The following is a 15,167-nucleotide window of genomic DNA, read 5'->3' on the forward strand; positions in this document are numbered from 1 at the left end:
GTCCATCCACTTGTCCTCTGGAGAATAGTCTTTGTCCAAAGATTCCTGCTCACATTGCAGTCTTTCAAAATTCAAATTCCTGGGAAAAAGAGGGAGAAAATTAACTAAACCACTGGAAAAGATTGAAACTATTTAATACAGCGAGAGCCCAGGGTCCCCTTTTCAGTTTTACAACTCCTCAGCAACATCCAAATACAAATAAGTCACAGCTTTCAACCAGAGGTTAAAAAAGATTGAGAGACAATTAATACTCAAAATCTTTTTATTATCACAATTCGGCTTACATTAATACTGCAATGAAGTTACTGTGAAAAACCCCTTCTCTTGTGTTTCTTGCTGTCTCTCTGTACCTCTTATACATATTTATGTCTCCCTCCCTCACTCTCTTTGATCCCTCCAATATTAAAATTAAACCTCAGTCAGGGTAATAACCCGGGTGAAGCCTGCGGAACAGGCCTCAGCCAGCGCTCCCTCGGGAAGAATTCACACTCCCTCGTCCTCCTCACAGGATTCCCGACCTCCTTCCAGTTTTCCAAATAAAGATGCCTCTGGAGAAAAAAAGGAGATTAAATTGGTTATAAAGACAATAACAGGGACATTTTAAAAAAAATACAAAACAGCACAACAGGAGTCCAACATTTCCAATCTCGAGCCAATCAGCAACATGTCAACACCCAAAATGCACAGCTCAAAACAGAGAGATTGACACACCCAGCGACACACACACACACACTGAAGCAGAGGGGTAATTTTTTCAGTGTCGTGGGTTTTTGGTTTGTGAACTGAAGTCCCTCAGACAGAGATATTTCCTCAGTGACCTGTGTGCAGACCCCACCCCCGACTTTCTGTCAGGAATGTCCCCCTCGGTGTGTTTCCTGTCTGAAAAGGTAACACTTGTCCTGTCTATGGTTATGTTAATTCAGCAGACAGCCACAGATTCACAATGTCCTGTCCTTATTTCTGTCTTTGTTTCACATTTGATTCCCTCTGAATTTCTGACCTGTTTGGAATGACCATTCGTCTGTCGCCTTAGGAAGGCTTTCCATAGAATGAGTAAAAACCAGCAAGAAATCACAGAATGTGAGTTAAACACAACTTCATTCCTGCTTCCATTTAGAGAGAAGATTCCTGGCCAGACAAACAAAGCTCATTGTAAAGTTTCACTTCATATTTTACTTGTTCACAGGCAGATTTTTCACTGAAATCTTCTGATGTTAATTCCTGAGATTAGAATTTATAAAGAAACAATTTGGATTGAATGAAAACGGTCAGTTTGATAACCCTAATGTCCTGACTGCCTCACGTCCTGGCACCCTCACACCATCACACCCTCATGTCCCCTAACCCTCACATCCTGACCCACTCACGTCCCCGAAACCTCAGATCCTGACCCGCTGTGTACCTCTTTCTCTGTGTGTGTCCCTCACTCTCTCCGTGTGCCCACCTCTCTCTGTCCCTCTCTCCCTCTGTGTCCCTGTTGCTCTCAAAGTGTCCTCTCACTCTATCCCTCTCTTTCACTGTCTACCTCCTTCTCTCTGTGTCACTCTCTCTGTCGCCCTCTCCCAAAAAGTTCCCCCCTCTCTCTGTCCCCCTCTCTCCCTGTCCCTCTATCTCTATCCCTCTCTCTCTTTGTCCCACTCTCGCTCACTGTGTACATCTCTCTCACTTTCTATCACTCTATCTCTCTCTCTCCTTCTCTCGCTGTGCCTCTCGCTCTCGCTGTGTCCCTCGCTCTTGCTGTATCGTCGCTCTCGCTGTGTCCCTCGGTCTCGCTGTGTCCCACGCTCTAGCTGTGTCCCTCGCTCTCTGTGTACCCCTCACTGTCTGTGTACCCCTCACTCTCTGTGTACCCCTCACTCTCTGTGCGTCCCTCGCTCTCTGTGCATCCCTCGCTCTCTGTGCGTCCCTCGATCTCTGTGTGTCCCTCGCTCTCAGTGTGTTCCTCGCTCACGGTGTGACCCTCGCTCTCAGTGTGTCCCTCGCTCACTTTGTGTCCCTCGCTCCCTATGTGTCCCTCGCTCTCTATGTGTCCCTCGCTCTCTGTGCGTCCCTCGCTCTCTGTGTGTCCCTCGCTCTCTGTGTGTCCCTCGCTCTCTGTGTGTCCCTCGCTCTCTGTTTGTCCCTCGCACTCTGTTTGTCCCTCGCTCTCTGTGCATCCCTCGCTCTCTGTGCATCCCCCGCTCTCTGTGCGTCCCTCGATCTCTGTGTGTCCCTCGCTCTCTGTGTGTCCCTCGCTCATGGTGTGTCCCTCGCTCTCAGTGTGTCCCTCGCTCTCAGTGTGTCCCTCGCTCTCTATGTGTCCCTAGCTCTCTATGTGTCCCTCGCTCTCTGTGTGTCCCTCGCTCTCTGTGCGTCCCTCGCTCTCTGTGCGTCCCTCGCTCTCTGTGTGTCCCTCGCTCTCAGTGTGTCCCTCGCTCTCTGAGTGTCCCCTGCTCTCTGTGTGTCCCTCGCTCTCTGTGTGTCCCTCGCTCTCTGAGCGTCCCTCGCTCTCTGTGCATCCCTCGCTCTCTGTGTGTCCCTCGCTCTCTGTGTGTCCTTCGCTCTCTGTTTGTCCCTCGCACTCTGTTTGTCCCTCGCTCTCTGTGCGTCCCACGCTCTCTGTGCGTCCCTCGCTCTCTGTGCGCCACTCGCTCTCTCTGCGTCCCACGCTCTCTGTGTGTCCCTCGTTCTCTGTGTGTCCCTCGTTCTGTGCGTCCCTCGCTCTCTGTGCGTACCTCGCTCTCTGTGCGTCCCTCGCTCTCTGTGCGCCACTCGATCTCTGTGCGCCACTCGATCTCTCTGCGTCCCTCGCTCTCTGAGTGTCCCTCGCTCTGTGCGTGTCCCTCGCTCTCTGTGCACCCCTCACTCTCTGTGTCCCTCGCGCTCTGTGTGTCCCTCAATCTCTGTGTGTGTTCCTCGCTCCTTGTGTGTCCCTAGCTCTCTGTGCGTCCCTCGCTCTCTCTGTGTGTGCCTCGCTCTCTGTGCACCCCTCGCTCATTGTGTCCCTCGCCCTCTGTGTGTCCCTCGCTCTCTGTGCGTCCTTCGCTCTCTGTGTGTCCCTCGCTCTCTGTGTGTCCCTCGCTCTCTGTGTGTCCCTCGGTCTCTGTGTGTGTCCCTCGCTCTCCGTGCACCCCTCGCTCTCTGTGCCCCTCGCTCTCTGTGTGCCTCGCTCTATGTGTCCCTCGCTCTCTGAGCCCCTCGCTCTCTGTGTGCCTCGCTCTATGTGTCCCTCGCTCTCTGTGTCCCTCGCTCTGTGTCCCTCGCTCGGTGCGTCCCTCTCTCTGTGCGTCCCTCGATCTCTGTGTGTCCCACGCTCTGTGTGTGTCCTTTGCTCTCTGTGTGTCCCTTGCTCTCTGTGTGTCCCTCACTCTCAGTGTGTCCCTCGCTCTCTGTGTGTCCCTCGCTCTGTGTGTCCCTCGCTCTCTGTGTGTCCCTCGCTCTCTGTGTGTCCCTCGTTCTGTGCGTCCCTCGCTCTCTGTGCGTCCCTCGCTCTCGGTGCGTCCCTCGCTCTCTGTGCGTCCCTCGCTCTCTGTGCGTCCCTCGCTCTCTGTGCGCCACTCGCTCTCTCTGCGTCCCTCGCTCTCTGTGTGTCCCTCGCTCTGTGCGTGTCCCTCGCTCTCTGTGCACCCCTCACAATCTGTGTCCCTCGCGCTCTGTGTGTCCATCACTCTCTGTGTGTCTTCCTCGCTCCTTGTGTGTCCCTAGCTCTCTGTGCATCCCTCGCTCTCTGTGTGTGTCCCTCGCTCTCTGTGCACCCCTCGCTCTCTGTGTCCCTCGCCCTCTGTGTGTCCCTCGCTCACTGTGCGTGTCCCTCGTTCTCTGTGTGTCCCTCGCTCTCTGTGTGTCTCTTGCTCGCTGTGTGTGTCCCTCGCTCTCTGTGTGTCCCTCGCTCTCTGTGTCCCTCGCTCTCTGTGTCCCTCGCTCTCTGTGTGCCTCGCTCTATGTGTCGCTCGCTCTCTGTGTCCCTCGCTCTGTGTCCCTCGCTCTGTGCGTCCCTCTCTCTGTGCGTCCCTCGATCTCTGTGTGTCCCACGCTCTGTGTGTGTCCTTTGCTCTCTGTGCGTCCCTCGCTCTCTGTGTGTCCCTCGCTCTCTGTGTGTCCCTCGCTCTCTGTGTGTCCCTCACTCTGTGTGTCCCTCGCTCTCTGTGTGTCCCTCGCTCTCTGTATGTGTCCCTCGATCTCTGTGTGTGTCCCTCGCTCTCTGTGTGTGTCCCTCGCTCTCTGTGTGTGTCCCTCACTCTCTGTGTGTGTTCCTCGCTCTCTGTGTGTCCCTCGCTCTCTGTGTGTCCCTCACTCTCTGTGTGTGTTCCTCGCTCTCTGTGTGTCCCTCGCTCTCTGTGTGTCCCTCACTCTCTGTGTGTCTCTCGGTCTCTGTGTGTCCCTCACTCTCTGTGTGTCTCTCGGTCTCTGTGTGTCCCTCACTCTCTGTGTGTGTCCCTCGCACTGTGTGTGTCCCTCGCTCTCTATGTCTGTCCCTCGCTCTCTGTGTGTCCCTCGCTCTCTGTGTTTCCCAGCGCTGTGTGTGTCCCTCGCTCTGTGTCTGTCCCTCGCTCTCTGTGTCCCTCGCTCTAAGGATGCCCCTCGCTCTGTGTGTCCCTCGCTCTCTGTGTGTCCCTCGCTCTCTGTGTGTCCCTCACTCTCTGTGTGCCTCTCACTCTCTGTGTGCCTCTCACTCTCTGTGTGTCCCTCGCTCTCTGTGTGTCCCTCGCTCTCTGTGTGTGTCCCTCGCTCTCTGTGCGTCCCTCGCTCTCTGTGCGTCCCTCGCTCTCTGTGTGTCCCTCGCTCTCTGTGTGTCCCTCGCTCTCTGGTGTCCCTCGCCCGCTGTGTGTCCCTCGCTCTCTGTGTGTCCCTCACTCTCTGTGCACCCCTCGTTTTCTGTGCCATCGCTCTCTGTGTGTCCCTCGCTCTCTGTGCGTGTCCCTCGCTCTCTGTGTGACCCTCGCTCTCTGTGTGTTCCTCGCTCTCTTTGTGTCCCTCGCTCTCTGTTGTCCCTCGCTCTCTGTGTGTACCTCGCTCTCTGTGTGTCCCTCACTCTCTGTGTGTCCCTCGCTCTCTGTGTGTTCCTCGCTCTCTGTGTGTTCCTTGCTCTCTGTGTGTCCCTCGCTCACTGTGTGTCCCTCGCTCACTGTGCGTGTCCCTCGTTCTCTGTGTGTCCCTCGCTCTCTGTGTGTGTCGCTTGCTCTCTGTGTGTGTCCCTCGCTCTCTGTGTGTGTCCCTCGCTCTCTGTGTGTGTCCCTCGCTCTCTGTGTGTGTTCCTCGCTCTCTGTGTGTGTCCCTCGCTCTCTGTGTGTGTCCCTCGCTCTCTGTGTGTTCCTTGCTCTCTGTGTGTGTCCCTCACTTTCTGTGTGTGTCCCTCGCTCTCTGTGTGTCCCTCGCTCTCTGTGTGTCCCAGCTCTCTGTGTGTCCCTCGCTCTCTGTGTGTCCCTCGCTCTCTGTGAGAGTTCCTCGCTCTCTGTGTGTCCCTCGCTCTCTGTGCGTCCCTCGCTCTCTGGGTGCCCCTCGCTCTGTGTGTCCCTCGCTCTCTGTGTGTCCCTCGCTCTCTGTGTGTCCCTCGCTCTGTGTGTGTCCCTCGCTCTCTGTGTGTCCCTCACTCTCTGTGTGTCTCTCGCTCTCTGTGTTTCCCTCGCTCTGTGTGTGTGTCCCTCGCTCTCTGTGTGGCCCTCGCTCTCTGTGTGTGTTCCTCGCTCTCTGTGTGTCCCTCGCTCTCTGTGTGTCCCTCACTCTCTGTGTGTCTCTCGCTCTCTGTGTGTCCCTCGCTCTGTGTGTGTGTCCCTCGCTCTCTGTGTGTGTCCCTCGCTCTCTGTGTGTGTCCCTCGCTCTCTGTGCACCCCTCGCTCTCTGTGTCCCTCGCTCTTTGTGTGTCCCTCGCTCTCTTTGCCTCCCAATCTCTCTGTGTGTCCCTCGCTCTCTGTGTGTCCCTCGCTCTCTGTGTGTCCCTCGTTCTCTGTGTGTTCCTCGTTCTTTGTGTGTCCCTCGCTCTCTGTGCACCCCTCGCTCTCTGTGTCCCTCGCTCTCTGTGCGTCCCTCGCTCTCTGTGTGTCCCTCGCTCTCTGTGTGTCCCTCGCTCTCTGTGTGTCCCTCACTCTGTGTGTCCCTCGCTCTCTGTGTGTCCCTCGCTCTCTGTATGTGTCCCTCGATCTCTGTGTGTGTCCCTCGCTCTCTGTGTGTGTCCCTCGCTCTCTGTGTGTGTCCCTCACTCTCTGTGTGTGTTCCTCGCTCTCTGTGTGTCCCTCGCTCTCTGTGTGTCCCTCACTCTCTGTGTGTGTTCCTCGCTCTCTGTGTGTCCCTCGCTCTCTGTGTGTCCCTCACTCTCTGTGTGTCTCTCGGTCTCTGTGTGTCCCTCACTCTCTGTTTGTCTCTCGGTCTCTGTGTGTCCCTCACTCTCTGTGTGTGTCCCTCGCACTGTGTGTGTCCCTCGCTCTCTATGTCTGTCCCTCGCTCTCTGTGTGTCCCTCGCTCTCTGTGTTTCCCAGCTCTGTGTGTGTCCCTCGCTCTGTGTCTGTCCCTCGCTCTCTGTGTCCCTCGCTCTAAGGATGCCCCTCGCTCTGTGTGTCCCTCGCTCTCTGTGTGTCCCTCGCTCTCTGTGTGTCCCTCACTCTCTGTGTGCCTCTCACTCTCTGTGTGTCCCTCGCTCTCTGTGTGTCCCTCGCTCTCTGTGTGTGTCCCTCGCTCTGTGTGTGTGTCCCTCGCTCTCTGTGCACCCCTCGCTCTCTGTGCCCTCGCTCTCTGTGTGTCCCGAGCTCTCTGTGCGTCCCTCACTCTCTGTGTGTGTCCCTCGCTCTCTGTGCACCCCTCGCTCTCTGTGTTCGTCGACCTCTGTGTGTCCCTCGCTCTCTGTGTGTACCTCGCTCTCTGTGTGTCCCTCGCTCTCTGTGTGTGTCCCTCGCTCTCTGTGCACCCCTCGCTCTCTGTGTCCCTCACTCTCTGTGTCCCTCGCTCTCTGTGTGCCTCGCTCTATGTGTCCCTCCTTCTCTGTGTCCCTCGCTCTGCGTCCCTCGCTCTGTGCGTCACTCTCTCTCTGCGTCCCTCGATCTCTGTGTGTCCCACGCTCTGTGTGTGTCCTTTGCTCTCTGTGTGTCCCTTGCTCTCTGTGTGTCCCTCGCTCTCTGTGTGTCCCTCGCTCTCTGTGTGTCCCTCGCTCTGTGTGTCCCTCGCACTCTCTGTGTCCCTCGCTCTCTGTGTGTCGCTCGCTCTCTGTGTGACCCTCGCTCTCTGTGTGTGTTCCTCGCTCTCTGTGTGTCCCTCGCTCTAAGTGTGGCCCTCGCTCTCTGTGTGTGTCCCTCGCTCTCTGTGTGTGTTCCTCGCTCTCTGTGTGTCCCTCGCTCTCTGTGTGTCCCTCACTCTCTGTGTGTCTCTCGCTCTCTGTGTTTCCCTCGCTCTGTGTGTGTCTCTCGCTCTCTGTGTTTCCCTCGCTCTGTGTGTGTGTCCCTTGAACTGTGTGTGTCCCTCGCTCTCTGTGTGTCCCTCGCTCTCTGTGTGTGTCCCTCGCTCTGTGTGTCCCTCGCTCTCTGTGTGTCCCTCGCTCTCTGTGTGTCCCTCACTCTCTGTGTGTCTCTCGCTCTCTGTGTTTCCCTCGCTCTGTGTGTGTGTCCCTTGAACTGTGTGTGTCCCTCGCTCTCTGTGTGTGTCCCTCCCTCTCTGTGTGTGTTCCTCGCTCTGTGTGTGTCCCCCGCTCTCTGTGTGTCCCTCGCTCTCTGTGTGTCCCTTGCTCTCTGTGTGTCCCTCGCACTCTGTGTGTACCTCGCTCTCTGTGTGTGTCCCTCGCTCTCTGTGTGTGTTCCTCGCTCTCTGTGTGTCCCTCGCTCTCTGTGTGTGTCCCTCGCTCTCTGTGTGTGTCCCTCGCTCTCTGTGCACCCCTCGCTCTCTGTGTCCCTCGCTCTTTGTGTGTCCCTCGCTCTCTTTGCCTCCCAATCTCTCTGTGTGTCCCTCGCTCTCTGTGTGTCCCTCGCTCTCTGTGTGTCCCTCGTTCTCTGTGTGTTCCTCGTTCTTTGTGTGTCCCTCGCTCTCTGTGCACCCCTCGCTCTCTGTGTCCCTCGCTCTCTGTGTGTCCCTTGCTCACTATGTGCCTCGCTCTCTGTGTGTCCCTCGCTCTCTGTGTGTCCCTCGCTCTCTGGTGTCCCTCGCCCGCTGTGTGTCCCTCGCTCTCTGTGTGTCCCTCACTCTCTGTGCACCCCTCGTTTTCTGTGCCATCGCTCTCTGTGTGTCCCTCGCTCTCTGTGCGTGTCCCTCGCTCTCTGTGTGTCCCTCGCTCTCTGTGTGTTCCTCGCTCTCTTTGTGTCCCTCGCTCTCTGTGTGTCCCTCGCTCTCTGTGTGTCCCTCGCTCTCTGTGTGTCCCTCGCTCTCTGTGTGTACCTCGCTCTCTGTGTGTCCCTCACTCTCTGTGTGTCCCTCGCTCTCTGTGTGTTCCTCGCTCTCTGTGTGTTCCTTGCTCTCTGTGTGTCCCTCGCTCACTGTGTGTCCCTCGCTCACTGTGCGTGTCCCTCGTTCTCTGTGTGTCCCTCGCTCTCTGTGTGTGTCGCTTGCTCTCTGTGTGTGTCCCTCGCTCTCTGTGTGTGTCCCTCGCTCTCTGTGTGTGTCCCTCGCTCTCTGTGTGTGTTCCTCGCTCTCTGTGTGTGTCCCTCGCTCTCTGTGTGTGTCCCTCGCTCTCTGTGTGTTCCTTGCTCTCTGTGTGTGTCCCTCGCTTTCTGTGTGTGTCCCTCGCTCTCTGTGTGTCCCTCGCTCTCTGTGTGTCCCAGCTCTCTGTGTGTCCCTCGCTCTCTGTGTGTCCCTCGCTCTCTGTGAGTGTTCCTCGCTCTCTGTGTGTCCCTCGCTCTCTGTGTCCCTCGCTCTCTGGGTGCCCCTCGCTCTGTGTGTCCCTCGCTCTCTGTGTGTCCCTCGCTCTCTGTGTGTCCCTCGCTCTCTGTGTGTCCCTCACTCTCTGTGTGTCCCTCGCTCTCTGTGTGTCCCAGCTCTCTGTGTGTCCCTCGATCTCTGTGTGCGCCTCGCTCTCTGTGTGTCCCAACTCTCTGTGTGTCTCTCGCTTTCTGTGTGTGTCCCTCGCTCTCTGTGTGTTTCCCTCGCTCTCCATGTGTCCCTCATTCTCTGTGTGTGTCCCTCGTTCTCTGTGTGTGTCCCTCGTTCTCTGTGTGTGTCCCTCGCTCTGTGTGTGTCCCTCGCTCTCTGTGTGTCCCTTGCTCTCTGTGTGTCCCTCGCTCTCTGTGTGTCCCTCGCTCTCTGTGTGTCCCTCGCTCTCTTTGTGTTCCTCGCTCTTTGTGTGTCCCTCACTCTCTGTATGTGTCCCTCACTCTCTGTGTGTCCCACGCTCTCTGTGTGTCCCTCGCTCTCTGTGCATCCCTCGCTCTAGAACATAGAACATAGAACATAGAACAATACAGCGCAGTACAGGCCCTTCGGCCCACGATGTTGCACCGAAACAAAAGCCATCTAACCTACACTCTGCCATTATCATCCATATGTTTATCCAATAAACTTTTAAATGCCCTCAATGTTGGCGAGTTCACTACTGTAGCAGGTAGGGCATTCCACGGCCTCACTACCCTTTGCGTAAAGAACCTACCTCTGACCTCTGTCCTATATCTATTACCCCTCAGTTTAAAGTTATGTCCCCTCGTGCCAGCCATTTCCATCCGCGGGAGAAGGCTCTCACTGTCCACCCTATCCAACCCCCTGATCATTTTGTATGCCTCTATTAAGTCTCCTCTTAACCTTCTTCTCTCCAACGAAAACAACCTCAAGTCCATCAGCCTTTCTTCATAAGATTTTCCCTCCATACCAGGCAACATCCCGGTAAAGCTCCTCTGCACCCGCTCCAAAGCCTCCACGTCCTTCCTATAATGCGGTGACCAGAACTGTACGCAATACTCCAAATGCGGCCGTACCAGAGTTCTGTACAGCTGCAACATGACCTCCCGACTCCGGAACTCAATCCCTCTACCAATAAAGGCCAACACTCCATAGGCCTTCTTCACAACCCTATCAACCTGGGTGGCAACTTTCAGGGATCTATGTACATGGACACCTAGATCCCTCTGCTCATCCACACTTTCAAGAACTTTACCATTAGCCAAATATTCCGCATTCCTGTTATTCCTTCCAAAGTGAATCACCTCACACTTCTCTACATTAAACTCCATTTGCCACCTCTCAGCCCAGCTCTGCAGCTTATCTATATCCCTCTGTAACCTGCTACATCCTTCCACACTATCGACAACACCACCGACTTTAGTATCGTCTGCAAATTTACTCACCCACCCTTCTGCGCCTTCCTCTAGGTCATTGATAAAAATGACAAACAGCAACGGCCCCAGAACAGATCCTTGTGGTACTCCACTTGTGACTGTACTCCATTCTGAACATTTCCCATCAACCACCACCCTCTGTCTTCTTTCAGCTAGCCAATTTCTGATCCACATCTCTAAATCACCCTCAATCCCCAGCCTCCGTATTTTCTGCAATAGCCTACCGTGGGGAACCTTATCAAACGCTTTGCTGAAATCCATATACACCACATCAACTGCTCTACCCTCATCTACCTGTTCAGTCACCTTCTCAAAGAACTCAATAAGGTTTGTGAGGCATGACCTACCCTTCACAAAGCCATGCTGACTATCCCTGATCATATTATTCCTATCTAGATGATTATAAATCTTGTCTCTTATAATCCCCTCCAAGACTTTACCCACTACAGACGTGAGGCTCACCGGTCTATAGTTGCCGGGGTTGTCTCTGCTCCCCTTTTTGAACAAAGGGACCACATTTGCTGTCCTCCAGTCCTCTGGCACTATTCCTGTAGCCAATGATGACATAAAAATCAAAGCCAAAGGTCCAGCAATCTCTTCCCTGGCCTCCCAGAGAATCCTAGGATAAATCCCATCAGGTCCCGGGGACTTATCTATTTTCAGCCTGTCCAGAATTGCCAACACCTCTTCCCTACGTACCTCAATGCCATCTATTCTATTAGCCTGGGGCTCAGCATTCTCCTCCACAACATTATCTTTTTCCTGAGTGAATACTGACGAAAAATATTCATTTAGTATCTCGCCTATCTCTTCAGACTCCACACACAATTTCCCATCCCTGTCCTTGACTGGTCCTACTCTTTCACTAGTCATTCGCTTATTCCTGACATACCTATAGAAAGCTTTTGGGTTTTCCTTGATCCTTCCTGCCAAATACTTCTCATGTCCCCTCCTTGCTCGTCTTAGCTCTCTCTTTAGATCCTTCCTCGCTACCTTGTAACTATCCATCGCCCCAACCGAAACTTCACACTTCATCTTCACATAGGCCTCCTTCTTCCTCTTAACAAGAGATTCCACTTCCTTGGTAAACCACGGTTCCCTCGCTCGACATCTTCCTCCCTGCCTGACCGGTACATATTTATCAAGAACACGCAGTAGCTGATCCTTGAACAAGCCCCACTTATCCAGTGTGCCCAACACTTGCAGCCTACTTCTCCACCTTATCCCCCCCAAGTCACGTCTAATGGCATCATAATTGCCCTTCCCCCAGCTATAACTCTTGCCCTGCGGTGTATACTTATCCCTTTCCATCATTAATGTAAACGTCACCGAATTGTGGTCACTGTCCCCAAAGTGCTCTCCTACCTCCAAATCCAACACCTGGCCTGGTTCATTACCCAAAACCAAATCCAACGTGGCCTCGCCTCTTGTTGGCCTGTCAACATATTGTTTCAGGAAACCCTCCTGAGATTAGAATTTATAATGAAACAATTTATATTCAATGAAAACGGTCAGTTTGATAACCCCAACTGCTTTCTGTTACCTCGCCCCTCACTCTCCTCTCTCACCTTGTTTTTAGTTTGGGGAATTCTGCAGGCAGCTTGTGCACAGGAAGAGCCCCAAAAATGGGGCACTTTCAAAATTAAGTTCAGAGTCTCTGAAGATGGATTTCTTTCTCTCTTTCTACTTGAACCTGTACAAACTGACAGCAGGCATATTGATTGCACAGTAAGATTCCACAATCAGAAATGTGATCCTGGTGGAAAATTCCCCCACGTCCCCTGTGGAAAGGATGAATTAACTCCCTCATTCCCACCTTTAAGTTTAAGACTTTTAACTCAAGACCTTCAAACCCATTTTGCAGTGCGTGAGCTAATTTTAAAAAAATGTGGTCATTATTGCTGTGTTTTTTGAAAATATTATCATTCCGATGAGGACGGACATAACAACATACAAACAATCAGTCACAACACAAACAAAATACTATTCTCCTCATTTGAGATTTATTCCATTATTTCCATTAAACCTTTCCCCTCTTCCCTCCCCTTACCCACTGGCAACAAACAGATCTGTGAATAGAGACAAGAACAGCTTCCATCTCGTCCAGAACCCCCCACCTGAGCCACAAAGGGCTAACTTTAGTTTCTCAACTTTAAGGAATTCCGCAATATCCCTCAACCATGTCGATATTTTTGGCGGATCTTCTGACTTCCCTTCCAATACAATTAGTCTCCGGGCGATCAATGTGGCAAAGGCCACCACATCGGCCCCGTCCCCATCTATTAGTCCCGGTACTTCCGACACCCCAGAAATTGCCTCATGTGGTCCCAGTAATATTTCCACCTCCACAACTTTTGTTACTGTTTTAAATAGCGAGAGCCAGAAGCCCAATAATCGTGGACGTGACCAGAAGATGTGGACGTGGTTCACTGGTCCTCCTTTACACTCTCACATTTATCTTGTTCCTCTGTGAAGGATCTGCTCGTTCATCCCTGTGTCATATCGCCCCTGTGTACATCCTTGAATTGTATCAAGCCCATTCGAGCACGTGAAGATGTCGCATTGACCCTGTGTATAACCTCACTCCATAGTCCCCATTCCAACGCCACACCCAACTCTTCCTTCCACTTTTGTTTTATTTCCTCAATTGCTGCTTTCTTTCTGTCCATCAGCCAGCTGTAAATGTTAGTAATTCTCCCATCACCAACTCAGCTGGGAGGAGCAATTTATCCAGCAGCTTGTTCTCTGGTAGGCAACGAAAGAGGACAACTCCTTTTTCACCAAGTTTCATCTTTGAAGATAATTAAACTTCACCTCCCTCTGCATTTTATGTTTCTCCCTCAATTCTTCAAATCTACTTTCCAACAACAAGTCTGTAACCTGTCTCAGCCCAGTTTTATGCCACTGTTTAAATATTGTATCCAGTCTTGCCGCCGGGGTGAATCGGGGATTTCCATAAATAGGGGCTCGCACCGTCAAGTTAACCAAAGCAAAATGGCGTCTCCGCTTGCTCCAGATGTTGAAGGAAGATGCCAGCACCGGGCTTTGTGTAAACTTCCCCGGGGGAAATGGGAGTGGGGCCGCAGCGAAAGTCTGCAAACTAGCCCCCTTACACGATGCTTACTCCACCTGTACCCATTCCGCTTCTTCCTCTCCCCACCATTGTCGAATCTTCTCCAAATTCACCGCCCAATAATAATACAAAAGATTGGGAAGCACCAACCCTCCCACCCACCCATTCTTTTTAAATGTGTGCTGGTCCTTTTGAAGAGAAATCCAAAATCTCCTTCCATTTACTGATGGAGAAGTGATCTGCCGCATTTTCTATCTGTTTAGAGCAGGGTGTCTGTGTGAGGGTAAGTGTGTTACTGTGTGTGTGGACTTTTCTCTATCTGTCTATCTGCCAGTCGCCCTGGTCCAACATTCTATTTCTCTCTCCACAGATGCTGCCTGACGTGCTCAGTATTTTCCCGCATTGGTACAAGAGCGAGGAGGTAAGGCTGAACTTATACAAGTCACAAGTTAGACCTCAGCTGGAATATTGTGGACAGTTCTGGGCGCCACACTATCGGAAGGATGTGAACACACTGGAGCGAGTGCAGAGGAGGTTCACAAGAATGGTTCAGGGATGAGAAACTTCAGTGATGAGGATAGATTGGAGAGGTTGGGTCTGTTCTCCACGGAGAGAAATGGCCAAGAGGAGATTAGATAGAGGTGTTCAAATTCTTGGGGGTGTCGGACAGAGTAGACAGGGAGAAACTGTTCCCACTATTAAGAAGCTCAAGAACGAGATGGCACAGAATTAAAGTGAATAGGAAAAGAAGCAAATATTTGTGAGAAAATGGAAACAGTATAGTGCAGAGAGAGCCCTGCTCGGTATCACACCCCGTGCTGTACCTCTCCTGGGAGTGCTTGAGAGGAAAAATGCAGAGGGAGCTTTACTCTGTATCTAACCCCGTGCTGTACCTGTCCTGGGAGTGTTTGATGGGGACAGTGTAGAGGGAGCTTTACTCTGTATCTAACCCCGTGCTGTACCTGTCCTGGGAGTGTTTGATGGGGGCAGTGTAGAGGGAGCTTTACTCTGTATCTAACCCGGTGCTGCACCAGTCCTGGGAGTGTTTGATTGGGACAGTGTAGAGCGAGCTTTACTCTGTATCTTACCCCGTGCTGTACCTGTCCTGGGAGTGTTTGATGGGGACCGTGTAGAGCGAGCTTTACACTGCATCTAACCCCGTGCTGTACCTGTCCTAGGAGTGTTTGATGGGGACAGTGTAGAGGGAGCTTTACTCTGTATCTAACCCCGTGCTGTACCTGTCCTGGGAGTGTTTGATGGGGACAGTGTAGAGGGAGCTTTACTCTGTATCTAACCCCGTGCTGTACCTGTCCTGGGAGTGTTTGATGGGTCAGTGTAGAGGGAGCTTTACTCTATATCTAACCCCGTGTTGTACCTGTGCTGGGAGTGTTTGATGGGCACAGTGTAGAGAGAGCCTTGCTCGATATCTAATACCGTGTTGTACCTGTCCTGGGAGTGTTTGATGGGCACAGTGTAGAGAGAGCCTTGCTCGATATCTAACCCCGTGATGTACCTGTCCTGGGAGTGTTTGCCAGGGACAGTGTAGAGGAATCTGTGTCTAACCCCATGATGTACCTTTGCTGGTCGTGTTTCACGGAGTTTCAAAATCTCAAATAAATGTCTTCTATTAGTTTCTCCATCCCTCTGTTTCTGCTTCTCTCTCTGTCTGTCTGGGAATATTGTCAGAACAAAATCCACGATCAGCAGTCAGCCATTTTAAGTTACTTAATGGTGGCCATTTTAGGTGAGCACAGCACAGTCATTTCTGACATTTGTACACGTTGGTACAACAAAATCCTGATGGAAAGTGTCTGATTTAAACAGCGATTTGTTGGTGAATGTGGATGTAGAAAGGGAGCTGGCTGTCCTTGTACACC

The sequence above is a fragment of the Scyliorhinus torazame genome, chromosome 23 (assembly GCF_047496885.1).
Source record: "Scyliorhinus torazame isolate Kashiwa2021f chromosome 23, sScyTor2.1, whole genome shotgun sequence".
NCBI classification, from domain to species: Eukaryota; Metazoa; Chordata; class Chondrichthyes; order Carcharhiniformes; family Scyliorhinidae; genus Scyliorhinus; species Scyliorhinus torazame.